The sequence below is a fragment of the Pinus tabuliformis genome, chromosome 2_2 (genome assembly GCF_031772625.1).
Source record: "Pinus tabuliformis cultivar Carrire ecotype Pingquan chromosome 2_2, CPIR1, whole genome shotgun sequence".
Classification (NCBI taxonomy): domain Eukaryota; kingdom Viridiplantae; phylum Streptophyta; class Pinopsida; order Pinales; family Pinaceae; genus Pinus; species Pinus tabuliformis.
This window is the reverse complement of record NC_142300.1, coordinates 438,725,865-438,733,664: the sequence shown is the minus strand read 5'-3', so window position 1 is coordinate 438,733,664 and position 7,800 is coordinate 438,725,865. Positions and strand designations below refer to the sequence as shown.

General features: G+C 39.2%; 1 pseudogene across 1 annotated transcript; it reads right to left on the bottom strand.

Moving 5' to 3' along the window:
* Positions 1-207: 207 nt before the first annotated feature.
* LOC149193147 (fe(II)/2-oxoglutarate-dependent dioxygenase 1-like) lies at positions 208-4,105 on the bottom strand (annotated as a pseudogene). The gene is made up of 5 exons (XR_016254413.1): positions 2,704-4,105; positions 1,318-1,417; positions 1,176-1,219; positions 564-885; positions 208-443 (listed from the first exon to the last, which is right to left on the bottom strand). The product of XR_016254413.1 is annotated as a fe(II)/2-oxoglutarate-dependent dioxygenase 1-like (transcript).
* Positions 4,106-7,800: the final 3,695 nt, after the last annotated feature.

Below are 7,800 nucleotides of genomic sequence, written 5' to 3'. Positions count from 1 at the left end.
TCTTAGAAATTATTCTAAAGAGACCAAACATGTTGATTTTCTTAGAAATTATTCTAAAGAGACCAAACATGTTCAAAAATCAACGATAAGCATTCTAAACATTGGAATGTGGTTTACAAGATTTAAAAAGAAACAGTCCGAAAACGAACAAAACGAATCACACTGAATTCAAAATGCTTCAAGCATATGTTGGCACTCATGCTTCAATTATAAAATCTTGTATCGTTCCACTGGATCATTGAACAAAAGCCTTTGCTTTCGCAGGCAGATGCATAATCCTTGAAGGAGAAAGAGCTATAGCGAGGCCTCTTATCAGAATTCAAGACATCTGGCATTGGGCAGATGATGCTCTCTGTGGGTGTGAGTAGATTAGGGCCATGGAAGTGCAAGCCTTGTCACTTATCACAGTCGGCCTCCCTACAACACTCTCCATTGCTCCAGACCTGCAAGTATAATTATAAAATGTCAGTGGCTAATACATTACTCATTCAGCTAATTTTTTTTCAATTTCATTAGTATTCAAATTAATCACTATTGAATTCTTTTCAGGAACTATTGATTACCTTCGTTATGTCGCCAAGTGTAACCAAGCGAGTGCCAACCTGTGGGGAAACTCAAACCCAACTAAGTTCCACGTACACCTCGAAGCTATTAGAGGTGTTTTGGTATTGTAAGGTTAGAATAAAAGGATATGAATGCTTCAGACGGACTGATTGAGGTTTTGCTGGGCCTTTCTGATTCGATATACATATCACAGATGTATTATTCGCTACAATATCTGCCATGAAACTTGATAGGTCCCAGTCACCAAGCCCCTCTAGTAAATGATCTAGGATCTCGCCTGCAACTTTCTCCATAGGGCTCGAATAATCTCCCAATGTACAGCTGGATACCAGAGTTCAAATCCGGGGAATATTAAACGATTATGAATATTACAATTAAGCATAAATTACCATAGATTTGCAACTCAGGACAGTCTGTCCAGATAGTCACCAAATTCCTCTGGTTTTTGTTAACCAGAACATATTGGAGAATGGGTCTGTTCTCTCCTCAATTGACATTCAGAACTTACTGGTGTCTCTAAGCCAACATATTCTATGTATTTGTGTTTAAATACTTACATTGCATGAACTAACCTGCATCAGTGTGACTTTTAAAGCCATGCTTAATCTCACCTGCAACTTTCTCCATAGCGCTCGAATAATCTCCCAATGCACAGCTGGATACCAGAGTTCAAAACCGGTGAGGATTGAACGATTATGAATATTACAAGTAAGCATAAATTACCAGATTATGTGTTTGTGTTTAGATACTTACATTGCATGAAGTAACCTGCATCAGTGTGTGACTTTTAAAGCCATGCCTAATCTCACCTGCAACTTTCTCCATAGCGCTCGAATAATCTCCCAATGCACAGCTGGATACCAGAGTTCAAAACCGGTGAGGATTGAACGATTATGAATAATTTTACAATTAAGCATAAATTACCAGAAATTTGCAACTCATAACCAGGACAGTCTGTCCAGATAGTCACCAAATTGCCCTGGTCAGTCTGTCCAGATAGTCACCAAATTGCTCTGGTTTTTGTTAACCAGAACATATTGGAGAATGGGTCTGTGCTCTCCTCAATTGAGAAGGACTTACTGGTGTCTCTAAAGCCGACATGTTCTGTGTTTGTGTTTAGATACTTACATTGCATGAACTAACCTGCATCAGTGTGTGACTTTTAAATCCAGGCCTAGAATTTGGCCATGAATCTTTCCTATTATCTAATCAATTCAGTTTGTTTTACATTTGTGTGTGACTTTTAAAACTATGCCTAGAATTTGGCTTTGACTAAATATCTGAAAACATAAATATATAGTTTAAACTCAATTTGAAGGGCTGATATATACTTTAAGCTTTATAACTTGGAGAGACATATTAATTCCAGGTTTAGATTAATCTCGCAGTTACACAATGAATCTGAACTTAATTTGATGGTGGATTTAGAAATATTTTGATAATCTAGTTGTTTTTAGTAAGATTTTTTGGAAGCTTTTTTGGTGGGTTATTCCGGTCTAATTTCCCTAAAATCGGGCCGGAATTTATTGAAATCATAAGCTTGATGGGTAAAACCCAGTTTAAATAACAGCAATCCAGATTTCACCTCAGATTTTTCCGCCGGATTCTGACACCAGAAAATCCAAAAAATCACACTAAAAACAACTCCTTTAATAATTTTACAGACAAAAATGAAATCATTTTGATTTGTCCATTAAATTTTCAAAATATTATAAAATCTACCAATGACTTTAACCAGAATAGAATAAAATCACTTTGACCTCTCCATTAAATTTTCAAAATATTCTAAAATCTACGAACCACTTTATAAAACCCACCCAACACCCAGTTGTGATAGTTGTCATTCGATATTAACTCTGTTATGTAAACCTTGGATTGGAGTAAAAACCGTAGCACATTTTGTACCAAGGCTTCAAAAAATGAATATTGACCCAAATAAAGAGTCACCTCATTATTTACTGTGTTCTATGAACCCGTTGTTTTCGATTAAAAGCTTGAACAGATTTTGCACTAAAGGCTCAGGAAATAAACATATATATTTTTCAAAGCACAATATATCACTAAATACTCGTTGCAATACAATAAGATTTCAGACAAACTCTGACCTAATGTATTTAAAAGTCGGGCTTCTGGAAATACCTTTGAAAACACAATAAAACTTCAGAAATTCTCTGCGATAATGTGAAAAGGGATTTAATATGCAATTTAAGATTTCAGACTTCATGCGGGTTTCTTTCCCTTAGACACCGATTTCTTTCCCTGACGTGGCCACATTACAAGTAGGGCTTCTAGAAATACCTTTGAAAACCCAATAAAACTTCAGAAATGCTCTGTGATAATGTGAAAAGGAATTTTATATGCAATTTAAGGTTTCAGACTTCATGCGGGTTTCTTTCCCTTAGTCACCGATTTCTTTCCCTGATGTGGCCACATCCCTCAGGGCCCGAGGCCAAAGTGTTTCTTTCTTTCCCTTAGACACCGATTTCTTTCCCTGACGTGGCCACATCCCTCAGGGCCTGAGGCCAAAGTGTTTAAGCCGGTTCACCTCTTTTTCTCTACCTTGACATCACTTCCTTTTTCTCTACAGCCAGCTCGAACAATCCACCGAATTCCTTCTCGGCCCTCTCCGCCACATCGCAAGAAACGCCATGGCTTATCACCTGAAAGCACCCGAACTCTGGAGCAGAGTCGGCGATCATGCGCACCAAATCATCCCTCGCCGAAGGGAAATCAATTACAGGAAGATCGCACACTCCATCACACTCGTCTTCACAGGGGATTCAGGCAAAACCAGACACGAAATGCCTAACAATTTCTCAAGAAAGCCTCGTTATTTACTGTACTGACAGAGTGAGGAGTCGTTGCCTCCCTGACTCGGCGTCGGAGTGGCCGCCCGAAAGCAACACAAAGTATTTCCCTGCTGGTGGACATTCATAGAAAACATATCTACACAGACTGATAACAATCTCAAGAGAACTTCGTTACTTAAACGAAAGTAATGCTGGTGGACATTCATAGAAGACATATCTAGACAGACTGATAACAATCTCACGAGAACTCCGTAGCCGCAAAAAGAGCCAAAGATGATGACTTTGGCCCGAGCCGAAGAAGAAATCAGTATCCAAGGGAAAGAAACCCGCTGAAGAAGACGTCGTGAAACATGCTGACTTTACTGAAGGGCAGCCCGAGCAAAAGAAGAAATCGGAATCCAAGGGAAAGAAACCCGCTGAAGAAAAAGTTCGGAAAGATGATGACATTGATGGAGAGCAGCCTGAGCCTAAGAAGAAATCAGTCTCCAAGGCAAAAGGGAAAGGGCGCTTAGAAGAAGTCGTGAAAGATGACGAGGCTGCTGAAGAGCAGACCGAGCCGAAGAAGAAATTGGTGTCCAAGGGAAAGAAACCCGAAGAAGTAGTCCCCGCTTCGAACCCTACGAAAAAGAAGCAGCAGTAAGAATCCTGTAGGGTTTCTCGCCGCTGCTTAAGGCAGGTGATTCTTACAGCTGCCTCGGAGCCGTATGAAAAGCTGAGGAGGATGAAGCGGAGGCATGAATCCATTAAGGACAAGATGACTCGGGAATATTAAATAAGATGTTTTTGTTTGCGAGACGTTAGAGGAACTTTTTATATGACCAGCTTAGATTTATTTAATTTTAGCTCACACGGATGAAATCTCTAGGCATGTAATTTTTTCGTCAAATTATTAAATTTTTTAATATTAATATTAGATTTTATGATAATATTAATTATGTCGGAGACATTGTCTTTATGGTTTTTAGAGACTTTGGATAGATATGGACCACTAGGTGGATAGACAAGACAGAATCTGTCAAGTATGTCATTTACAAGAAGTGGAGACTAAGATGCACTTCATTCTTGGATGCTCTATCTACTACGATATCAGAGGAAGGTTTCATTGCTTGTTTAGAGATTCTGAGACCCTCGCCGAATTTTTCAGGTATTTCAATCAGAGTTGTTTGGCCCTATATATGTAGGGGGCTCTCAGGTTCCGAGCACATATTCTTCAGCCTCTCATCAGACCAGGCCCCACACAGAGAATCATGACATTTTTTAGGGTACTACTTTCAGACAGGGGCACGAATAGACCGATTGATACCAATATGTATCTAGACTCTAGATCAGTGAGGATCCGTGGGACCTCACCCCATCACACGAGATTTGAACAGCGGATCCATCTCAGATTTGTTCCTGGGAGACGGACTAGGTCCTCCAGACCTCAGCAACGCGTGAACCACCCCAGATGACGATTTAGTGGACAATCTACACTTTCCACCAGCGCTTCATCGAGCCAGCAGTCTTTGTTGAGTTTCTTTAGTGCTCTTCATTCAGCCTCATATATTATGAGAGATGGATCTAATCCTCAAACTTATTAGCTCCCAGATCTTCTCCTCTAGGGCCAGATGTTGATTTACTTCATGCACTGTATCGTTTTTTTAGGAGACCGTTTGGTTCTCCTACTTTATGTGGACATCATTGTACGCAACAATGCCTTTGACCTACTTTGTGGTCATTAGTTGGACATAAATATAATTATTTTATCTTATCTTTATCTATGGGATCCTATGTGCAAACATTGTTCATTGCAGCGAATAAGAGCACATACTTTTCATCCTCCTCCTTTGAATTAAATTTCGACACATGTCCTCTTTCTTTCTGTGGACTTGATTGCTATCGCAACTTGTAAGCCACTCAGGGTGTCCCAGGGACCTCCACCTATGGCTCTGTTGCTTTCCCTGTTGTTATCCTCTATCCTGTAACCCCTCACGCTACCTATTGGATCTAGTCATTATAGCGAGGTTACGCTAGCTTTTCAACTCCCACCTTTGCACTTGTATTTGCTTCCTCTGCCGATGGGTGATCAACAGCCTATACTATTCTAGTTGTTCTTGCCTCTGCGGATTATACTTCGAGTACCAATGCTTTTACCCAGCGAACCATCTAAAATGGGGATTGACTAGGCAACGAAACCTCGGTTAAGCCCGTTTATGATGAATGGATTAATGATTTCTTTTTGCAAGCGATGTGTCTATCTCATGGTATGGTTATCAATGATGGTATAGTTTCGTCCCTACAACAAAGATCTCTAGGTACCTTTACCTCCTATGATGCACAAGGTAGTGTCCCCACTTCTGCTACTTTTGGTTCTCACAGCTTGCAAGCCACTCAAGGGTACTGAAACACCAGCGTCAAACATCGCCCATTCAAACAAACACAGACTCAGTGGCCCCTGGGGCATATACTCATACACCAGTGTCTTCTCCTCGTTGTCGATACACTACCCGAGGAGACCCACGAGGTGTCAATGTCTAACCTTGGTAAGAACGGTGATCTCTGCCTGGAACTCGCTCAGCCCCTTGCTACTCACCTTCGTTGCCTCCATTCGCTTCATGACGATCTTTATATTATCGAAGGTTTGTTTTCTTTGCATAGGTTACCACAGATCCATGACCACACGAACTCAACAACATTGGTTTGACTCTTTTGCAGACAGACTCCTCTGGATAGACTGGTGCGCTTTTGTGCTTCTCCCAACAGATATTAAAAACACAGCAAATTCAATTCCTACCTAATAACCTCACCATAGAACACAGTAAGTAAAATCAATCTTTCTTTGATATTCTCTTGGAGTTGCTACTAGGAAAAAACCTACCTATTACCTCCTTCCCTAGTCAAGACGAGGAGATCTTGTTGAGAGGTGTGCTTTATGAGGTAACAACATTGGTTAATTATGCCTTTTTGGGTCAACATGGAGAAAATCAAACAAATCAGGCAAATTCTAAGGATATATATATATATATTAAATAGAATGGTTTTAGCTCATCAAGTTGTTTAATTATTCAGGTCACTAGGGGAACGCAGTCGTGTACTATCCTTTTCAAAAGCTTTTTCGAATGTTCATGTCCCTCCTGAATTAATGAAATGGCTCAATAGGCAAGAGAGCCAACCAAAACAGCCTCAAGTGTTAAGTCAAAATCCCCAGGCTCTTATTGGGTGGCTTGTCAATTTGGAAGACCAGCGGAAGTTAAAGTAGATTGTGAATAAGCACTTTGTGTTTAGTAGTTCGAACAATTTACCTGCTGAGAAGGCTGAGTCAAATGAAGCAATTCTTGGTATGTCATCTCTATAAAAGGTTCAACAGAGATGGAAGATGACCTATTTTTTGTAGACAAAAAAGGGTGAAAGTGATGCGATGAAGGAAGATGAAAAACAATCTGTGGGAAAGTCTTTTATACGAGTTGCATGTAGTATGGATGGCCAAATTCCTTGTTGGAAAATTATTTCTATTTGATTTTTTTTAAATGTTCTGAATTGGCTAAGGAGGACAAAATTGCTCTCATAAGCTTGTGCGACAATATACGCAACAACCATAATAAATATTAAGCAAAATTGATGGGGCAAGTGGCGATGTGTATAATTATATTCTAACATTTTACAATCCACCTTTTATAATATCGATTTTTTATGATCATAATCTCACAAACATGGAGCAGAATTTGTAAAATTACGAAATGTATGACAAGAAATATGGTGAGAGGTTATTGATTCCTTCTTATAACTACCACATGTTAGATCTATAAAAACATTTGTCGCCCTCATATCTCAATATGTCAACACAGAGTCATTCTCAAACCGAATGACCACGGCATATGAACGAATCAAAGGGTCCAATCTCTACATAGTTTCAATAGGATGAGGTGTTTTCACTTATGTTGTTATTCATTTTGGTCAAAGGTTAGAGTAGTGAGGAAGAAAGAGTAACAACATGTAGTGATCATGGCAGTGGGAAATGGTATGATGGTTTCAACTTATTCCAAAACATCCTCCAATACATATCTCAAATTGACTAGGCACATAAAAAATCCATTGGAAGTGTTTTGATAGGTTCATTGTCGTGTTAAATTAACCATTGAATATATATATCAATGCCCAATCAAAGTTGACACTCATTGTAACTATATTTCATGAGAGCTTTCGTAAAGATGTGCTCCTTCACATCATCTTTTGTGTAGGTTGGAAAATTCTATAATTTTTTTTCTTATTACATAGACTTACTGTTGACATGAGCCTCGCAACATATGACTAATTAACATGTCACATGTAGTGGTGGTATTTGAAACAAGTTGAGAGTAATATACTTAGTCAGTGAATGACATGGATGGTCAAAAGGAGTGCCAAAGAAAACTTTGTCCATGAAGTATAATTCGATGAACATCGTAGA